Source organism: Ambystoma mexicanum, chromosome 7p (genome assembly GCF_040938575.1).
Source record: "Ambystoma mexicanum isolate Mex_15411 chromosome 7p, UKY_AmexF1_1, whole genome shotgun sequence".
In the NCBI taxonomy this organism is placed as follows: domain Eukaryota; kingdom Metazoa; phylum Chordata; class Amphibia; order Caudata; family Ambystomatidae; genus Ambystoma; species Ambystoma mexicanum.
In genome coordinates this window covers 403,032,676-403,053,703 of record NC_090939.1, presented here as the reverse complement: position 1 = coordinate 403,053,703, position 21,028 = coordinate 403,032,676, and positions in this window count along the sequence as shown.

The following is a 21,028-nucleotide window of genomic DNA, read 5'->3' as shown; positions in this document are numbered from 1 at the left end:
ATGGACCAGATTTGGCCTAATAAAGGCCCATCATCTGCAAAATTACCGAACCCTAAAGATTCCTTGACGGACCATGATCATCGAAAACCAGTTACTGGTAGTGACCTAAACGACACCGAAGAAGCCTTCAAAAAGCAGTCCACATCTACTTCAAAGGACGTGTTTTCAATTTTTGAACCTAAAAAATCGGGGATTCAAAAAAAAAAATAATAACCAAGAGGGGCTGATAGCCTTGAAAAAAACCAAGAACAGGAGAAAGAGTAAAAACCAAAAAAGATCTAGTGTGCGCTCTTTTCTAAGAAATATAAAAGGCTTCAGCATTACAACAACTACTAAGCAACTCTCTTGAGTCATCACTAATGACCACCCCAGCACACAAACGCCAAACCAACCAGCTGGGCAACAGACCAGTCATGAAGTTGAAAAAGGCACAATTATCGGAAAGAAAAACTCTCTAGAAGATCTATTAGATCTCTCGACATACGAGCAGAGCGAAAGCGACAAAAGCGGCTGGATCGAGACTACAGATCCAACAACGAACGAAGAGAGGCTATCGGCAGAAGCTGTAATCAGTATTGACCTCAGATCCCCCTTGCATGAAGCGAAATTACCAGAGGTCAAGAAAACTCACAAGAAGCAGCCTATCCTTCAAGATACTCCATCTGGTAAAATCAGCGAGTTGGTAACTAAAGAATCCGAGCATCAGCAACGATGCATCACCATGGAGAAATCAAGGCAAGACAGTCCCTTCCCAAAACCGGCAGTCAAAACTTCAACGACCTGTATAACGCTAGAGGAGAAAAGAGCGTTAACAATAGCTAGTAGAAATCGCGAACACTCCAATGCTAAATTTACATCTCGAAACCTGGATCTGTGGAAGTACGAACAAGAATGTGAGGCTCTGGAAGCCAAAATGGCCCTGATGGATGTTGGACTAATCCCAGCTAAGATCCTTGAGGAAACAAATTCCAGAAATGAAGATGATAATTTAACTGAGTTAACTCCTTTGCAACAAACCCACGGACAGATGAAGCAATTAAAGATACCACCTGACTTACATCAAGTAATGTCTGAAAATTTCAAATCTAATGTAAAAATGACCACAACCGACAGTAAAAAGCCTGGTCTCCAGATCCGGAATTCCACGAAACCAGGGAAATATCTCCTGCGTGTGGAGTGAATAGTGAGAGAAAAAGAGGGCCTCTTATTAAATAGGAAAAACATGATGAGACTAATACATCACATCTCGCAACTTAGAACAGTGGTTTCCGGAGACATTCAAGTAGTCGAATTTGAGGATGAAAAAAACAATGACTGTGTGATACTTCACATAGCCTCGAAACTCATTCGAGACTCTCTCTTACAGACTGGCTCAACTTTTAACTCCCTAGGGTTCGACATAAATGAGATCCGATACACAAAGGAGAAACAACCATCAAAGGAAACAAGATCATTCTACGATTCAAAATCAACGTATAACAAAAGAGCTGCAAAAGAGATAGAAGCAAATACCCCGAAGAACAAACGCGCCTCGCCTGAGAGAGATATCTCTGGGAATAAAGAAACGAAGATAGCTTCAATTGGAACTAGGACAGGAAAATCTGACACCAAAGGCCAGAGGAACGCCTCCTTGAGTAATGAAGATCATGACTGGACATGGGTTGCGAAAACCATCAACAACACTAACAATAGCTAATGCCAAAAGGCCGATGAGTCCCGCAAGATATGCATAGCCTCATGGAATACAAGAGGCTATATGCATCTGCTTGGAGAGATCCCAAATGAACTAAAAGATATTTACTTATTATGCCTACAAGATACATGGTTAACAGATACTCCAATTGTAGATGGGTTTGAGATTGCATTCAACCAGGCACTAAAAGGGAAAAAGGGACGTCCCATGTCAGGAATGTTGACCCTTGCAAAAATTAAAAGTGGCATACGCATCTTATCTTCAATTAATGTTTCATCGTACATACAAGTTTCCAAAATCAAACTATCGATGAGTGCAAGGAAAAACGAGAACCTATTAATGTTGATAAATATCTATTGGCAACATGCTACAACTAAAGCAGAGATGTTTATTGAAACCATCTCAGAAATTATCTGCAACAAAAAAATGTAAACATCTTAATATGTGGCGACCTTAATATAAACTGTCTACCAAGTGGACAGGACGAGAAGGAAAAAGAGGGAGAACAAGTGGTCAAGTTATGGTTGAATGAAATGAAATCTTGGAATCTACAGTTGATGAATGGGGAAGTCCTGGGAGACATCCCCCCTCAACCAACATGGCGGAGAAATGCGTTAAGATCAACCATAGATTATATGTTTGCAAATGAAAGACTGAAAAGTGAAGCTACACAGCTAAAAATTATCGAAATGAAACATAGTGACCACATTCTAGTAAAATTGTACTGGAACTCAGAACATATGGAAAGCCGAGCTGAAATTGTCAAAAATTATTTAGCGATAGAGCCCGGTCGCAATCGATTACGTCTAAATGCGACCAAAGTAAACTCACTGCTAAAATCCTTGGAAGAAACATCAGAGGCAGATAAAATTGAATATATAACCCTTCTAGAGATATATCGGGAGAAGAAATCCTGTAAAGCCAGATTGGACTTCAGAAACCAACATGTATGGGATGAAGAACTTAATGAAAAGAAAAAAAAAACTGAACAAGGAACTAAGAATGCTCAAAAAGAAACCGGATTTGAGCAACAAAAGCACAGTAAAACATCTTAAACAAACCTCTAAGAACTGGCTCCTCAGCCACAAACATATAATGCTGCAACGGGATGCAGAAACCATGATGAAAACATTAGCTAAAAGAAACACAAGTGAGTTTTGGTCCTACCTGAATAACATCTCAACTCCCCAAGGTGCCATAATAAAAAACATAATACCAGAAGACCTATGGGTGAAACATTATGCGGGAACATTCTATAATAACGATATCAAAACAGAAGAGCCCACTACATTAGAGAGTGAGTGGTCAATCGTTATAAAAAAAGAAGATATCTCTCAAAATATCATGAGACTAAGTACATCAAGAGCCCCAGGACCTGATGGGTTAACTAATCACCTGTTAAAACAACAGCCTGAATTATGGACAGAATTCTGTTATCTGCTGTTCTCAACTATCCTAGAGAACCGAAAAATTCCTACATCTTGGAAGAGCGCTATTGTTATACCGATTTTCAGAAAAGGGAAGCGTGCCGACCCAAGTAATTATCGGCCTATAGCGCTCCTCGACGTGGTGGGAAAAATCTTTTCTTCCCAGCTTCAAAGCCAATTAACAAACTGGATTAACGACTCCAAACGATATGATCCTCGGCAATCAGGATTTGTAAAAGGGGTCGGATGTGGCCTGAACTTAATGATCGTGAATTTCTTAAAAATGGAAGCCATCCGCCAAAATAGGAAAATCTATGTAGCGCTAGTGGATCTATCCAGTGCTTTTGACACAATTGATCGAGAGCTACTCTGGAGTAAGATGAAGAAAAGGAAATGTCCTGAAAATCTACTTCAACCAATAAAAGAACTGCATACAGATACAGAAATTAAGGTCAGACTGGACTCCAATGGAACTTTAAGTAAGGCAATACGAACAAACCAAGGCGTGAAACAAGGCTGTCCCTTAGCAGCCACGCTGTTCGCCCTGTTCCTGTCTGATATTGGAGAAAGTCTAGAATCCATAATCTCCTTTCCACCCAAAATTAATGGATCACGGGTAAACTGGATGCTCTATGCTGATGACATTGCTCTACTAGATCTAACTCCAATCGGCCTGACAAGAAAACTAAGAGCTCTAGAAAGCTAAGTGGAGAAAAATAAACTAAAAATTAACTCCACAAAATCGGAAATAATAATCTTTCAAGACCTTACAAGAAATAACAAGCAAAATAAAAATCGTGCACCTAAATGGAGCTTACACAAAGACAACTTGAGATGTGTGAAAAAAGCAAAATATTTAGGAATGTGGATCAACAGTTACATAAATGATGCACCATGGGCAGAGAACGCAAAACAGAAATGCAGACATTTAGCATGTCAAGGAGTGATCATAAACAAAAAGTTTGGGAAATTCTCTCTCCTACCTGTTCTAGCCCACTATAACCAAAAAGTTATACCAACACTGATATATAGTGCGGAAAGTGCACTGGGAGTATCTGGAACCCAATGGCCAGAACTAGAAAACCAATACTGGAGGCGAGTTCTACACTTACAAAAGGGAATCTCGAGTGCCTGCATTCGATATGAACTTAATCTAATATCTATGCAAGCCCGAGTCCTATGGAACATGCTATCCATATACAGGAAGATAACTATAACTGACTGCACCCCCCAGTATAAAATACTACAGGACGCCTTGAAGGGAAACTCGGAAACAGTCCTATCGAAATGGACAATTGGATGCAAAAACAAACTAGCGGAGCTAGGCACTGATCAAAAAACCCTGGAAACCAATCCGAACTCTGTCAAGCAAAAGTTATGGGAGTTGGATTGGTGTTTGACAGTTGATGATCGAAATCGGCATAAATCAATGAAAGATGCCGCAATAGAGGCCAAAGATCGGAACGTAATGTTACAATACCTGACGAAATCACCGAGTACCAGACATCGAGTGACGTATATGAAATTCCGAATGAATCTATTTAACACAAGAGTAAGTTATGCCATAAGAACTCGGAATGCGTCAGCACCACTAAGTTGTCGATTCTGTACTAAACAGCAGGAGACGCTCAAACATCTTGTATTGTATTGCGAAAACCTGAAAAACATGAGATCTGTGCATTTAGGAAACTTAGTAAAACAATACTCTACCTTGTGCAGAGATGAGTTGTGGTGTAAATTTTTCAACCCGCGAGAAAAGGATATCTTTGGGTTGACTAATTTCCTACAAAACCTGGAGATTGTGCTGAAAATTTAAATCAACTTGGTTAACACAGCAGAGTAAGAAGCCCTATATGTGTTATGGAAGCAGAGTCCAAATAGGTGGGAATAAGGAAAACCGGATGACCCACTCATGGAAAGAAGCAGAATCCGCAAATCAAAATATGGACAGGAAATGAGGAACTGGAAGGCTAGTAACAAAGGACATTAAAATTGTTGCACAAACCAACGTGATTGAGATGTATTCTGTTTCTACTCTGCTTTTCGGACACAGTGTAAAATGGAAACTCTTCTCATTTTTCAAAAAGTTTGTATTAACTAAATGAAATAAAGGGAAAAAAAATACTATGTCTAAGGTACATTGACTCTACCTGCAGTGGCTTTCTGTATTAGACTATGATTCAATGCTGTCATCCCTGCAGCCAGGACATGGCCTGTGGATAGGATCTTAATATAGTGCTTTGCATGGACATATCCTACATAGAGTGCCCATTGAGATTGGCATCACTGTTGACAGAACATGAATTTTGACCATGCGCTGGGAACAAGGACCCTAACTGCCCAATTCTCCTGATTTTAATCCATCTAGCATGTTTGCCCTATCCTCCTGCAATAATTCCCGGTGTAAAATGTGCATAGTTTAACCCCCCCCCATTACTTTGATAATCCTGGTATGGAAGATCAGAAAAAGAGTCCAAATGTGAGTGTTATCTTTTTGTTTCTTGGAAAAGACACATACAGTTTCATCATTGGATTTCAAAGTTGATTGATAAAAGCATTTTTGGAGACCTCCCTCAAACATTTGCCTCTCTGAATGAAATTCTGTGCCGTTTTCCAGGGATATTTGGAGCCAGGTATGTAATTGTTTTACAAGGGTCAATCGTATAAGACTTAATCAAAGTGAAATTTCCCCTTTTACACAGCTGATTCCCTTATTCTGCCAGTCATGATTTATGCACTTTACACAGTAGGTATGAAATACAAAACAATTGAAACAATTTTGTTTAATTATCCACTCATTAGTAAATGGTTCATGCACTTTTGCTGTTATACATTAATTAATGGATGGTTACACATTGTATGAAGTGCCACATGGTTTTCATAACAGAAGGATGACTTATGTTTGTTTAAACAAAGACTTTTAGGAATAATTTTTTTGTGTTTTATAAGGATTTTTTTTTTCTATTATTAGATGAATTTGGTAAAATAACCATGTACACCAATTAAAAAAATAAACAGTAATACACAGTAATTAATATAGCTAATAAAAAGCACATACAAACATATCACACTTCAATGTCATAAATCACAATGAAATCGAGGAGTGAGAAAGAAAAAATACAATTGCAAACCTTTGGGAAGGTTATAAACAGTATGAAGAGGTTAAACCTTATTGAACTATCTCCTTTCTAATATTACCCAGATGTGAAAAAAACAACATTCAAGAGAGGCTCTTCCCCAGAAGAAATGAACTCCCAAAATGGATATGTTTGTATACTTGCAGGGTAGCTCACCAAATTTCCATAACCTTTTATACATATGCATTCAAGAACATTGCAAAAGGTCATAGGGTGATGGGTTGTTTCCACTTCTATACCACAAATTCGACATATGTTTAAAGAATATTCTATATTTTATCCCCCAATTTAACTGTTCAAAACGTAAACACATAATAAAACACTGTATTTGTGAGTTTGACATTTTAATTACATATCTCAAATGATGATTAATAGGCTTAGCTTGCTGGAAGTATTCCTTATCAGAAGATTTAAGGGATGGATGACCAATGTTGTTTCTTCTGTCATACTCAGAAGCAATGCATTTCAGTTCCTTAAAGGCCAATCCTAAATGTATTTGATAGCTGATTTCAAAACCAATTTCAACGTAAAATGTCTTTACATCATTAATCCAGTCATGGAATATACAATGTTTGGTATCATCACTAAAAATCTTCTTAATATTAAACAATAGTGATTTTACCAAAATATTTAAAAATAACAAATCAAAAGCAATCTTCAATCAAGTATATAAAGAAATCAGTCCCAATTCAAGACAGGTAGCCTCAACCTGGGTCGATCTAGGGAGTCCCATCTCTGATCACCACAACTTACCCTCCAAAATCTTTAGCCAGCAGGCCTTTTTATTTTGAAGGACCTCAAAACTAGGCAAAACACTAGAGTTAGACATTTTTCAGGAGGTCTTCTAATGAATATCTGCCACCCTTGGAAACAAATGATCTCATTGCTCCAAAGTGTTATGAATCTTCATGCTTATGTCGTTTGATATCCACTCGACATTTAAGGTATTGTATATAGGAATCCCTAAATAAGGATACTGTCTGATGATTTCCAACAGAGTATTAGCAAGTTTCCACACAAATTCAGGGTCTTTGTTTTAACTTGATTTAATTATCATTATTTTTGTTTTATTGAGATTTATTTTTAGGTTGTTTTCAGTCTATATCTATTTTACTCTATCTATATGTCTCCAAGCACAGTGGTCACTGTGCGCTGAACATGGACTACTGTCAGGTTGCATGGATAGTGACCCTAGTCACCATGCCCACTGATAATGGTTGCATGCCATACCCTGAGCACAATGATTCTAAGTACAGGGCCTGATGAGGCAATGCCCACCGATCAGTGTACCTTGGAAATAGCATTCGATGATGACATTGGCTCACTTAACCCAACTAAAGAGCACACTGAGCATTGTGGTGGCCCTTACCTTTGGTACATTAACACTAACTGCAGCGCCTTGATTACATGGTTAGAATAGTGAATCAACCTCCTATGCCTTGAGTGCATGGTCTCTGTTGAGCCTGGGCATGGACTATGGCCAGGCCAAGTGATCACAGTGCACAGGGTATGGCAGCACATGGGCTCTTTCTTCTGGCTTGACATCTCCCAAGTGGTTTGTAGCTAATGGAAATTGAGTCCGAATATGTTATTTTGAAATTTGACTTCCCACTACCTCTAACAACTGTGCCCCTCTGGCCAAAACTTTAAAAAAAAAACATTTTCTAACTAAATTACAGTGGTCTTTGTATGTTTTGTCTGAACAGTTGGTGTTTTGAATGTTTAAAACAAATGTGTTCATAGGATCATCCATAGTTACAATACTCCCGAACATGTCTGTACTATTGTCCAATGTAGTTGGGTTTGGGTTATATAAAGAAAACATATCCGACCCTGTCCAGTCCACAGATATATCCCTGTTCTGTGAACCCCACAACCAAATTTGATAGTTTGTCTTTCTTTAAAAGGGCTTATCCCATCTGTCCTGGCCTTGACCTTGTTCACAAGAAGGTCTGTATATGCCCGAAGTGACTGCTATCTACCTAGTTCAAAGATTTTCTCAGAGCTCCATTGGAATTTTAATGCGGTTTTGTGGACTGTATGTCGACCTAATGGATGAAATAGTTATCAGTTGTTCACCCCAGTTTATTTTTATTTATTTTTTAAACTGCTGGAAGGCTTTTATCTAAAACAAGCAAAGAACACACATAATCACAGATGTCACTTCATCATACACGTTTTGTGTGAATCCGTCTAGAGCACAAAAATGTCCCACATGAGTTTGAAATTGAAAAATAACTTTTGTGATTGCCCCCGTATATTAGGGCACCCAAAGGCAGAACTTCAAAATACTTAAATAATTAATCAAATGTTGATGTATGTTTGTATTGGAATCTTTCATTAGGTATCACGTAATGTTAGCAAAATTATCAGCATTTAAAATTGTAAAAAGTATTCTTCCTATGGATATTCTATCTTAACTATATAAATAAATGGTAGTGGGTATACTGTGTGACCAAAAACTGCTTGAAATTATTTACAGGCCGATTCATGGAATTAATGTGCGCCGAAAATTGCAGTGCAAGCGTGCAAAAGCCGCACACATGAATTTATGGAAGTCTGTGCGCGTGTAAATCCTGGGATGTACGCTAAAATTGTGCGTGGCGCACGCGGGTGCACACGACATCAAACGGCGTGCGCTACGCACACAGCGAAAGCGCACATAGCGCGGTGCACACAACAAAAGTGGCAGAACACGGGGCGTAACACGCGGAAAGGGGAACAACGCGTGAAAATGTGGGCGTTACAGGGGAAGTACAGGAGGTAAATGCGCAGAACGCCCACACGCGCGCCAACAACATGTATTCATGGAATCGAACAGGGGAAACACGTGCGCCAAAAAAGACGCACTAATCTGGAAACACGTACGCCAGCAGGAAGCAGGCATACGGGGCCCCGTGCAGCATAAAAGTGCACGCAAACAACAAACAAGCTCAGACGCTACGATGAATATACCATTCCTCGCAGCAGTGGTCGTGGGACACCGCAGGAGGAGGCGGATAGCCAGGCCCAGAATTTTTACACCCAGGACCAGCCTTTTTGGGATGCCTGATGACCAGGTGCATGGGAGGTACAGGTTCCCACCACACATATTACTCGACCTGGTGAGTGAGTGGGAGGATGACCTCACATAACCCACCTTGTGCTCCCAAGCACTGAGCCCCTTGGAAAAGGTGCTCAATGTACTGCACTTCTTGGCCACTGGTTCATTTCAGCGGGCAAATGCCATAGTGGGGGGGGTGTCACAGGCCACGCAGTCACGCTGCCTACACCAGGTGTTGGCCATCATGACTGCGCGCTCTTCAGTTCGCAGGCACATATACATGCCCAGAACACCTGCAGAAAGGCAGGCTGCCATCCAGGACTTTTATGGGGTGGCACACTTCCCCAAAGTGCTAGGTGCCATTGATTGCACCCGTGTGGCACTCTGTCCTCCCAGGGCAACTGAGCACATCTATAGAAACCGCAAGCACTGGCATTCCATCAACGTGCAGGCAGTATGTGATGCCAAGGGAATCATCACCTCAGTATATGCAAACTATCCAGGGTCCACCCATGACAGTTTCATTTTCAGAATGTCGCCCCTAAACCGGGACCTAGAAGCTGGGCGGCGTGGCGATACATGGCTGCTTGGTGAGTATAAATGCCTCTGCACATGCATGAATGTCAGATACTGAGTAATGTCACAACCCAACTAATTATACCCATCATCACCTCCCCAGGGGACAGTGCCTACCCTCTGAGCACCCAAATGATGACGCCAATTCGGAACCCCACCACACCACCCGAGGTAAGATACAACACAGCCCATATTGCAACCTGGGGCATGGTGGAGCGCACATTCAGAGTGCTCAAGTCCCTTGACTGCTCTGAGGGGCAGCTGCTATACACACCCCCAGTAGTGTTCAGGATCATAGTGGCAGTGATCATAGTGGCAGCATGTGCCCTGCACAACGTAGAAACCCGCCGGGGCCTGCCGGTGGACATGGTGGTGCCCCCACATCCCCAACCACATGCGCGGCCGCTGCGCATGGGACGGGAAAGGGCACGTGGTGAGGCAGCCCGTACGCAGCTGGTGGCTAATTACTTCACCTAAAATCACACCCCTGTGGAGTGCACACAGCCCTGGCACATACCAACTGACAATCAATGATGATGACATAAGGGACAGTCAACTGTCACAACCATACCAGCCTGAGATTGGTCACATGGAAGTGTTACATTGTGTGCATTCCTACCTACTGAAAGACAACCAATGCTGTGTCACAAAAAGACACACATTAATACTGCATGAATGACTAGCCCCTTGCAAAATACAACATGAAAATAGTGCCATGTCACCAAACCCCTCTCAGCTACCCAACACACCAGGGCATGTCATGCAATGTGAAAGCAACCAAATGAATGCACAACACATGACACAAGTGTCACAAAGTGCACTGTCCCAAATGGAAACAGGCCACAGACAATATGCTCCCAGTAATCAATAACAAACAGCACATATGAACAAATACTTACCAGCAACACAATACAGCAACACAGGATGAAACAGTGGCAAAATATGACAGTACAAAATCAAAGTAGTGCAAGTCTTACAACCTGAATAAACCAGCACATCGACCCCTTCCAACTGCAGAGTGTTGCTGTCAGGCAAATATGTCAGTGTACTGCATACAACATGAACTGCATCTGCAAAGGAGACGGCCTTGTGAAGACATGAAGAAGGTACCTGTGAATAAGGAGGAAGGCATGGATCCACAAGCACATATAAATACACCATGCAGTGTTCAATACAACAACATTCCCCACTAGGGATGTCCCCATAGTTTTGACTACAGACTGCCCACACAGCTCATGGGAGCCCAATGTCACTGTGTAAGTCACTGTCACTTGGTCACACCCTTTGCAAGCCCATGGAAAGGGGAAGCAGGAGGGGGGTGTGTATCATGAACCCAAGCATCTAACCCAAAGACAGGACAAGCCTACATGTGCCTAGATGGAATACACAGTGGATGCCCACGGGAGCCAAACAAGGCAACACACTGTAAAACAAAAAAAACAAAATACAAAAATCAAAAATGGCCATGTGTGGACCGGGGGGGGGGGCACCCAGGAGGTTCGAGGACAGGGTGTACATCAACACCCACCTGCGTGGATGTTGCGAAAAAAAATACCTCCATGTGCACATGGCCTGCATGGCTATGCGAATGTGGGAGAACTGCTGTCGCTCTGTTCACCGTCTCTGCTACATCAGGAGGTGGCGGTGCTATGGGAGGCAGCCCATGCAAAGCCCTGGTATGGTCCTCCATGGCAGAAAGCATGCGGGTGTGGAAGGTCTGGTTCTGGAGGATGATAGTACGGAGATCCCCATGCAGCACCTCACGGGTTGCCTGCATTTCTGTACGCATGGCCTCGCGTGATGCCCGGATCTCCTCATGAGTTGCCTGCAGCTCAGCTGAGAGCGAACTTGTGAGCTGCTCCACCTTGCTGTTCTGACCTAAAATTTCGGGAAGCCTCAAGTTCACCCAGAGTTTCCCTGAGGAAATGGAGTTCTAACCTCAGGGCTTCCCTGTGACTCTACAGATATGGCTTCGCGCAGAGTCTCCAGTGCCGCCCGTCGGTCCCTGTTGGACACCAACATGTCTTCCCTGTGTGATTGGAAAATGGAGTCTGTTGCCTGCTGTTTTTGCTCCATCTGCCTTTCAGGGGGTAGAATGGAAGTGGCCACCCTCTCCATTGCCTGAGCCATCATTTTAACCGATGCTCCCTGTTGTGCTGCTATACTGTAAATGGAGTTTTCCCATACATTATTGCCTGGTGGCATACGGCCACCGTGTCGGCGGGCACCACACCTGTTTGGGGCAAGGCGATCTGCACATTGCTGTGCTGGCACTGCCTGAGGATGCAGCACTGCATTCCCCCTCTGATCTGTTGGCCCAGGAACAGGATCAGATGTAGTGGATTGTGACCCTGCATCCGTAACCACCAAAGGCGGAGTTGCCAACACTGACATCCCCATAGAGGGGCCTACCCCCGGTGCAGGTGGGTTGGACAGAACAGCATCCCTGCCAGAAACACTCACCTGCGACAGCACATAAGTCCCACTGTCTGATTCAGAACCTGAATCATAGAGGTCTGGGGAGGTGCACCCAGAGACACCCGTGGACAGTATGTTCTGCAGGAGGATAGGGTTTTCACCCACCACCACACCACGTCCTCCACTGGTGCCCGGTCGTGGCTGAGATTCCTCCTGGGTCTGCACCACCTCCTCCACCTCAACAGCATCAAGTGCGTCATCACCTGCAAAAACATGAAAGATGACAAATGGAAACAGGCATGAGCACCATAGCACACACATAGGCCTGACAAGGCAGAGATTCAGTACATGAACAACACATGTCCCACACAACTATAACCCTGGCATGCATGTACTGTCAATGAGTTGGAAGGGGAGGCAAAAAGCAGACACTGAGGACTCCAAGATGGAAAATCAACACATGTGCTAGCACTGGCATCACCGATTAGCCTGTGAGTGGCATGGGCAATCCACATACATGACACATGCCAGCACACAGATGGCACGTAGCATTGCCATGGTACATTTGACAAGTACAGCCATATGTCAGTGAATGAGTACTGTCACCCATCCATGTGAGATGGACATGATGAGATGAAAAATGCAAAATAGTGTGACAAAATACGCATGTGCCACACAGTGCAACTCATGCAGTGTGCAATAATACAGTGATGGCAGGCAGATGGATACATCAATGGTTGGTCACTTCAACATGACAGGAAACAACAATCATGTTCCACATTCAAACAGGCCCAAAAAATGAATGTGAGCAGGCCCTTACTCAATCGGCCTGAATGGTCAAATCATTCCCATAACAAGGTAATACATGTGGGCCAATGTGGGTTGTAATCTATGACAGAAGCATGTCACATATGTGGCATTAGGGCAGAAAAATGCATTGCCAAAATAGGAGGATTGAAACAATCAGGCTGAATGCACACTGAAAAATCAGAACAATGTTGTTGCAAGATGACAGTTCAAGGGCAACTGCAGTAATGTGGCGCTAATTGGCTACTGTGGTCAGAAGGGATACTGTCATACCCAAACCCAAGGCCGGTGAATGGTTTGAAGGAAGCACATGGGTGATCCATACCACTCAGGAGTACACACCCTCACCTGGCACTCAATCATTACACATCACCCAAGAAACATACACATGGATTACACACACTTGCATGGGCACTCACCGGACAATGACTCATAATCTGGTAGGTCTCCCACACCTTGGATCTGTTCCTCTGTGACAAAGGTTCTAGTAACAGACTCATGTTCAGTGAGTTGGTCGTCCTCTGGTGGAGACCCACTGCCAGTCACCAGAGTAGAGGCATGATTGGAAGCCAGCTTGTTCTTTGCTCTGCGTTTAAGGTCATTCCACCACTTGTAGCAATCATCAGCTGTGCGCCTCATAAATCCAAGGGCACTAATGTGGTCCGCAATGGTCTGCCAGTGGGCCCTTGTACATGTATGCTGAGGTTGATTGCAGGCGCCGTGCCTGTTTCTACATGTGTGTTGCGTGCATTCACCCATGTATTGTGGAGGGACAAGATGGAAGTGACATTTGACAGTGCCACTCATGTGTTATTGCTTCCTGTCTAGGGGAATATTGTACTGTACCCTGATGCCTGTGTTCTATGTCTCCCTCTACGCAGCGTCAAGTGAAGAAGAGGGCGGAGACGGCGCTGTGGAGCCAAGTGGCAGGGATGCCTCCACTGGGCGGTGACGCAAGGCCCAGCCACCCTCCCAGGAATTGCCATCATCCGGGAGCGAGGGGACTGGTGCTGCGTCTCCCACTACGGCTGTAGCGGAAGGGCCGGGTGAGCCCCCAAAGGGGCTTGCAATGGCAAAGACTGTGTGGAGACATCCAGGTTGGTGGTCTCCACAGAGGAGGAGGAGCCCGCTACTGAGCCACACATGGGGCCTAGTGGGGGTAGCACCTCTGGTGCAAGTGGTGCAGTCCAGGGCCAGGAGGCAGCACAGGTCACCGCAGAGGGACCTGTGTATGTCGCTGTCCTTGACCCTGTGACTGCTCCACCATGCACCAGCAGGGATGCCCCGTCCCAGGCCCGTCCGCAGGTAGGGGGGAGTGCCACATCATCTGCCTCTCCACTACCTGCAGACGAGGGGTCCCATGAACGTATGGGCTCCATCCTGATTGGTGTCGCGTCGCGTTGCACACGCATGACATTCGTGATGACATGCATGCTTCCGGGGTGGAGCTTGCACGCCATCACGAAGAGCAACGTCGCGACATGGCACTGTTGGGAGTGGCCCTGGTCGGTGGGTTCCTACATGTGTCGCGCACTCTGGCAGACCTCTCCTCCTCTGTGGAGACTATGCGCCAGTCGTTCTCCCTGCCGCCTTCCGGCCCAGATTCCACCAGGGCCCCCTGTGGACCTGGCCTGACCAACACAGCCAGCTTGGTGGAGATCCCATCCCTGCCACAGTCGGGAGTCGGCGGTCCAGCAGTGGTGGACACCACCACAACTGGAGACCAGCTGATGGACGATGTGCAGGCATCATCGGACAGGGCACATGGGGACAGCAGCAGCAGGCTCTAGGTGGGAGCAATGATGGCTCGGGGCCATCGACATCAGAGGGACAGGCATCGGCCAGAGGGCAGGAGGACCCTGGAATGGGTGTGTCTTCCGCGTGGCTGCGGTTGGGCCGGCGTATAGATGCGGAGCGGCGGTGGGCAGAAGAGGCACGGCTCACAATGGTCAGGGCGGAGAACTCCATGCGGAGGGCACTGAGGCGGGCCGAGTGCCTCGAGGCTATTCGCAGGGAGTTGGAGTCCAACATGGCATCGTCCCTGCGAACCCTCGGGGCCATGAAAGAGGACCGCCACCAGGACATTGAGCAGGAGTTCGATGATGCCCTGGCCCGGCAAATCGGAAAGTGAGCCGTCGGACTAGCCTGCCGCCATTGTATATAGTTTTTAGTGTTAGGTTTCATTTTCGTTTTCCTTTATTTTGGGGTGTTTGGACTTTGCCCCACACATTTGTATATAGTTTTTTTATTAGATAGCTTTTTTCATAGGTTTCTGTTCTTTTGTTGGGCTCATGGACCCTTGACAATTGATTGTACATAGTTGGACAATGGATTTATTGGAACTTTTTCTTTGGATTTCAGCATGGATTAATGGATTTTACTTTTTACGTTTCTTTTTGATTTGCTTTGGTGGAGGGAGAGTTTGGACTATTTTTCTTTAGGATTTCTTTGGATTGGTTATACTTTTCATGTACTGCAATTTTTTTATGCTTTCATTTCATTGCTTTATTTTTGTCCAGAATACATTTTGATATTTTACTTCCATGTGTGTAATTCGCTCTTTGAGTTCATGCATGTGAAAATGTGGGTTTGCACAATCAATGCCAACCAGAATGTCTGTGTGACGGACATGTGTTGATGTACATAGTTGACTTTTGGTTTGTGTCTTGAGATAGGCATGTCAGTGTCGGGTGGATTGGGAAATAATTGTGTCTCAAGACTGGGGTTGCATGTGGAGATGTGGGCCATGATTGTGCATCTTTATGTCATGTAGGGGGGGGCATGTTTTGGGGCCTGCTGGCAGGTGCCCGTCAATGCGGTTAGGTGGGGGTGCTGGGGGACATGAGTCGGGGCCTGCTGGCAGGTGCCCCTCACTGCTGGGTGGGTGGGGGTGCTGGGGGACATGGGTCAGGGCCTGAGGCTCACTGCTGGGTGGGTGGGGGTGCTGGGGACATGAGTCAGGGCCTGAGGCTCACTGCTGGGTGAGTGGGGGTGCTGGGGGACATGAGTCAGGGCCTGAGGCTCACTGCTGGGTGGGTGGGGGTGCTGGGGGACATGAGTTGGTGATCACTAGTGCAAGGTGACATGTGGGCTGGCTGGGGGGCATGCCCATGGTAGATGGGCTGCGTGCGGGGCATGACCAGGGGTGCTGGGTAGTCCTCTGTGGTGTGGGCTGCCTGCAGGGGCCATCGAGGGGGTAGAGGGCACACCTGGGAGGACCCACACTTCCAATTCACGTGTGGGACTCCCCGCGCACCCCACTGGATACACGTACCCCGCTCTGACAGCGAAATCGCATGTGAAACTGCCCGTGAACCCCCGAAATACATGTACCCCTCTCGCACAGGGCAGATCGCGTGTGAAACTTCCCGCGCATCCGCGAAATACACGTAACCCGCTCGCACAGGGCCAATTGTGTGCGAAACTTCCCGCGCACCCCCGAAATACACGTACCCCACTCGCACAGGGCCAATCTCGTGTGAAACTCCCTGCCAACCCCAGTAATACACGTACCACGCTCGCACAGGGCCAATCGCGTGTGAAACTTCCTGTGCACCCCCGAAATACACGTACCCTGCTCTCACAGATCCAATCGCGTGTGAAACTACCCGCGCACCCCCGAAATACACATACCCCGCTCGCACAGGGCCAATCGCGTGTGAGCTCCAGAGATTACAAACGGGGAAACCACCAGTCATAACCCCCTAAACTTGCAACACTGCATCAGGCACTTTTCTGCAGAGCTCCTGCATCAACTCTCGGAAACTTTGAAGTGATGCTTCTGATACTGCAAGTTGAGATGAGAGTCACAGTCCAAATGATGCTAATGGCAAGTGTATTTGACACTGAGCAACATTCATTGTTGGTTTTTCCTTTCCAGGTTTTCGGGTCTGCCTAGAAAGAGCTTTTACATATGGTAGTTGTGGAAGTGGTCCATGCTAAAGTGTGTTGTGACTGTCACCTGCCATACATGCAAATGAAAGAAAGGTGACCTGGGGAGAAGAACTCACCATATCACCCCTGTGTCCATCACCCACAATATTCCATATGCTCCTTGCCTCCTCAGTTAGAACCTTGGTGTTCAGAGACAGGCAGTGGCTCTAGTCACAGTATATAAACATTATTTTCATTTCTGTTTTCTCCTGTTTGCTGAGAATAATATGATATACAAACCCAAAAACGTATTGTTTTCAAAAACGTACGTAGATTAATTTCCGAGTGCTTGGAGTGAAAATCAACAGTTCAACAAAGTCATATGTTTCTATGCTTCATTGCAGGCCTTTTCCCGGTTTCGAAAATGTTCATAGAACAGCTCTTATATGTCGGAACACGTTATCATCCCATGCCCATATTTGTTTTTAAAGTAACAATCGAATGATCAAGAATATTTCAGATTCATGAAAAATAATAACACATTTTAAATCCATCCTATGTTTCCTGCATATGTTTACTTGTGAAAATGCTCTACAAAGCTAGGACCTGTCGGTATGATAAAGTGAGATAGTGTACCTAGGACATGTCTACAGGCAATGCACTAGGAGCACCATCGACACGATATGTTCAGAGGCCATTCCCGGTTCTTAGATCAGGTTGAGGTAGTGTGACTGGAGCATTGCCACAGAACATTCTCCTGTATCCACTAATGGGTGGCAATGGCCACATTTCTTTGCACTTCAGTTCGTGCAGGGAGAATCCACAGGCCAGGGAAATGTGTCTAGGCTAAGGGTGCAGGTCACGCTCGGTGTGCATTGCTAAACCTGTGCTAGTGCAGGCAGATGTATTGTGTGGAGCGGCCATGCCCCTGTTGTACTACATGTGCAAGATTGCCTTTGGTCATGCAAATGCAGCAGTGTGGGCAGAGATATTGGCCCTCATTAGAACTCCGGTGGAAAACCATGGTGCTATTAGCACCATGGTCGATGCCGGAGTCCGCCATGGCGGAATGGGCCACCCCATTCCAAGGTTGGCGGGGCGGTAATTCCCCATGCCACCATGGCCCTTCCCCATTCCCATTTTTGCCCCATAGGGCATAATGGGAATGGGGAAGGCGGTAAGTATGGTACCGCAAATTGCAGTACCGTACTTACCTCGAGGGTCCCTTTGCGGGCCCCTACTTTAACGGCTGGTCTAGACCAGCCGTTAAGGTCGGGTCCCGCAAAGGGACCTCGTAGTAAGGCGTTAAGGGTTTAACGGCGCCGACACCTTTTACGGCGCCATTAACCTCTTAATGCCTGGGTCCTAATGAGGCCCATTGTGTTGAGGAGAATGGCGGTAGCCACTGCCATAGGCTATGGCCTCAAGGTAATGCAAGCACATTATTATGCCCAGGGAAGGCTCATGGCCCATGCCACTAAATGTCTATCCAAATTCATGCAATAGCTCATCCCACAGTGTGAATAGTACAGGATAAAATATTGGGCATGGGGAAACCAGGGTTCAAAGATGGGCTTGAACCATGGCATATCTCACTGGAGGTGGCAGGCAAATTCACAATGAAAACACAATCAAATGCCCAGGGCAAATGAGTGTGCAAACTGTTGCACAAGCGCGGTGGAAATAAGTGGGAATGCATTGCTGCATCTAATGAGATGCACATGTTGCTGGTGCATCTGTCAGATGCACACTTTGCTATTTTTGTCTTATGTGCATAGTAAGTTTGAAAAGAAAGTAATAATGCATATATTTTAACTTCAGCTGTGTGGCAAGTTTATCACCTCCGAAGGGTTAGTGGTACACCATTTAAATTTTGCAGGTGATAATTTTACCAACTCTTTCAAGAATGTTGTACAATGATGTCTATGATTGTTTTGTTGTAGAGTAGGATTATGCAATTAATTAAAATAATTGTGTTACTGAGGTTGCTAGATATCCATATGGAAAGTGATCTACTTCCTAGTGTTCTTTCATGGCCTAGACCATACATTTTGCAAAATGTTGAACCTCTGAAATGAGGCCGGTGTGTGCGTAGACATCATATATTGCCAGAACACCATTGAGGACACTTGCATTACATGTGCATTGATTTACCAGTGACCTGATCAAGTAGCAATAATACATCAGAGTACTATCCGGCCTCAAACATCTGTGATATAGCACAGTACTGACAGATGTAGCAGTCGGGTGTAGCTGATAATAGTTATCATTTGTATTCATGATTATGTTGCGGCTATCATACATGATCTGTATATGCACCTGTACGAGTGTACTGTGGCTGCAGGTTTATGAGGACCACCTGTGGGCAATCAATGGAAGCACAAATGCACTTAATGCAGCTGTGCCATGAAAGTCCCTCTCTACTCCTTCCATGGGACACATATAAAGAAGCATGCCTATGTATACCCTGGCAGATGTAAGGATCACATTGAAGATGAAGCGTAGGACCTGTAAAGGTGAGGGTTATAATATACCTACTGTGATACTACTGGACCTCTGGAAGAAGTCTTGGAAAAAAATGCAACGCTGACAGAAACTTGACTAGTGGTACTAGGGCATGGGCTCCCATTGTGGTTGTGGTAAGAGCCCCAACCTACTTGCTCACCATACCCAGTGTGATATGGGGTGGGAAGTGGTAGCTCTGGGTAACCTCTTCATCCAACTAGTTGAAATAAAATCATCCTAATCTTATATAATTCCCCTCCTCATTCGTTGGTGCAGCAGCAGGATGTCTACTGGATTGCCCATTTTGTGAATGCGTACCTGTATCTCTATGCTGGGCTTCAATGCTATTTTGCTGGTTGAGATTGGGATGCACTGTGCTCTTCTTTGGTTAAACAAATTGGTTGCACTCTTTCCTTGGCCTCTTGCTCCACTTCTGAAAGGAGAACATGTTGATGGGCATTTTTTGGATCTAATCAGGAGGCCAGATTTTGTGAATACGGATTATAGTCCATCGTTGCTCACTTTCTGTGGTTACTCCCCCCTTTTCATGCTTAAATTGATGTATTTGCTATGTCAGTTATGGGAAAAGATATTGTTGTCCCACCAACCTAAGTGCTTTATAGTAAGGCAAACAGCAATCAAAACCCTATGATGGGCCAGGGGGCAGAGCGGACAGTGATATGACCCCACCCCAATATAATCATCCTACATAGTGTAGCCCAAGGCACGAGCAGGATTGCCATTTTGTATAGATGTTAGTGCATTCTGTATAGATGTTAGTGAATTCTGTGTAGATGTTAGTAACCATAGTTTGGAGACAAGGCCTGCGCGGCGAATGCCTCATTTCAAGACTCTAATTGCGAGACAAGGGAAATCTCCATCCATGCCTGAGCTCCCATGAAGACAACCCACACCCCCAACCACCATAAAGTTCATTCATTGTTCTAACAGGGCTGCAAATATGTTTTTCACACCACAAGGAATGTACCCTACAAGGCCATGATCATAGACCATCGCGTGGTGTGCATGGTATCTCACAATGGCCAAAGCATGACTCAGCCCATCGTCAGGCGACCATGAGTTATAGCCCATATAACTGACTAAACCTCAAGATCCCTGAATTCCATGGCACCAGGTGCCCTTTGACCACCAACCAACAAAAAGTAACAAGTTCTGAATTGTTCAAAGAGGATGGATATTGCACGTCTTGAGCTACAATCGTATGATTTATATTGCGAGGTGCTGGGAGGGAACAATTATAGTTCAAAATGAGAATGAAGACCTTGAGCCGGATGGCACAGAAGGGAGTGAGTGAAATGTGTGTGTGGAGGTTAGGGTGATCCAGAATCTCCTTTGTGCCAGTCTTAAAGCCTGCCAGGTGCACAATGTAATGATAAAGTAGCATTGTGTTAGGAGTGTAGTTAATTTTTTCTTTGACCTTTGTTGGTGAGAAGAGGATGATCTCTGCGGCACCCACGTGATAGAAGACAGACCGACTGGGCAAGAACCAACGACCTGGCATCCCTTATGTCGCAGATCCTGTATAGGT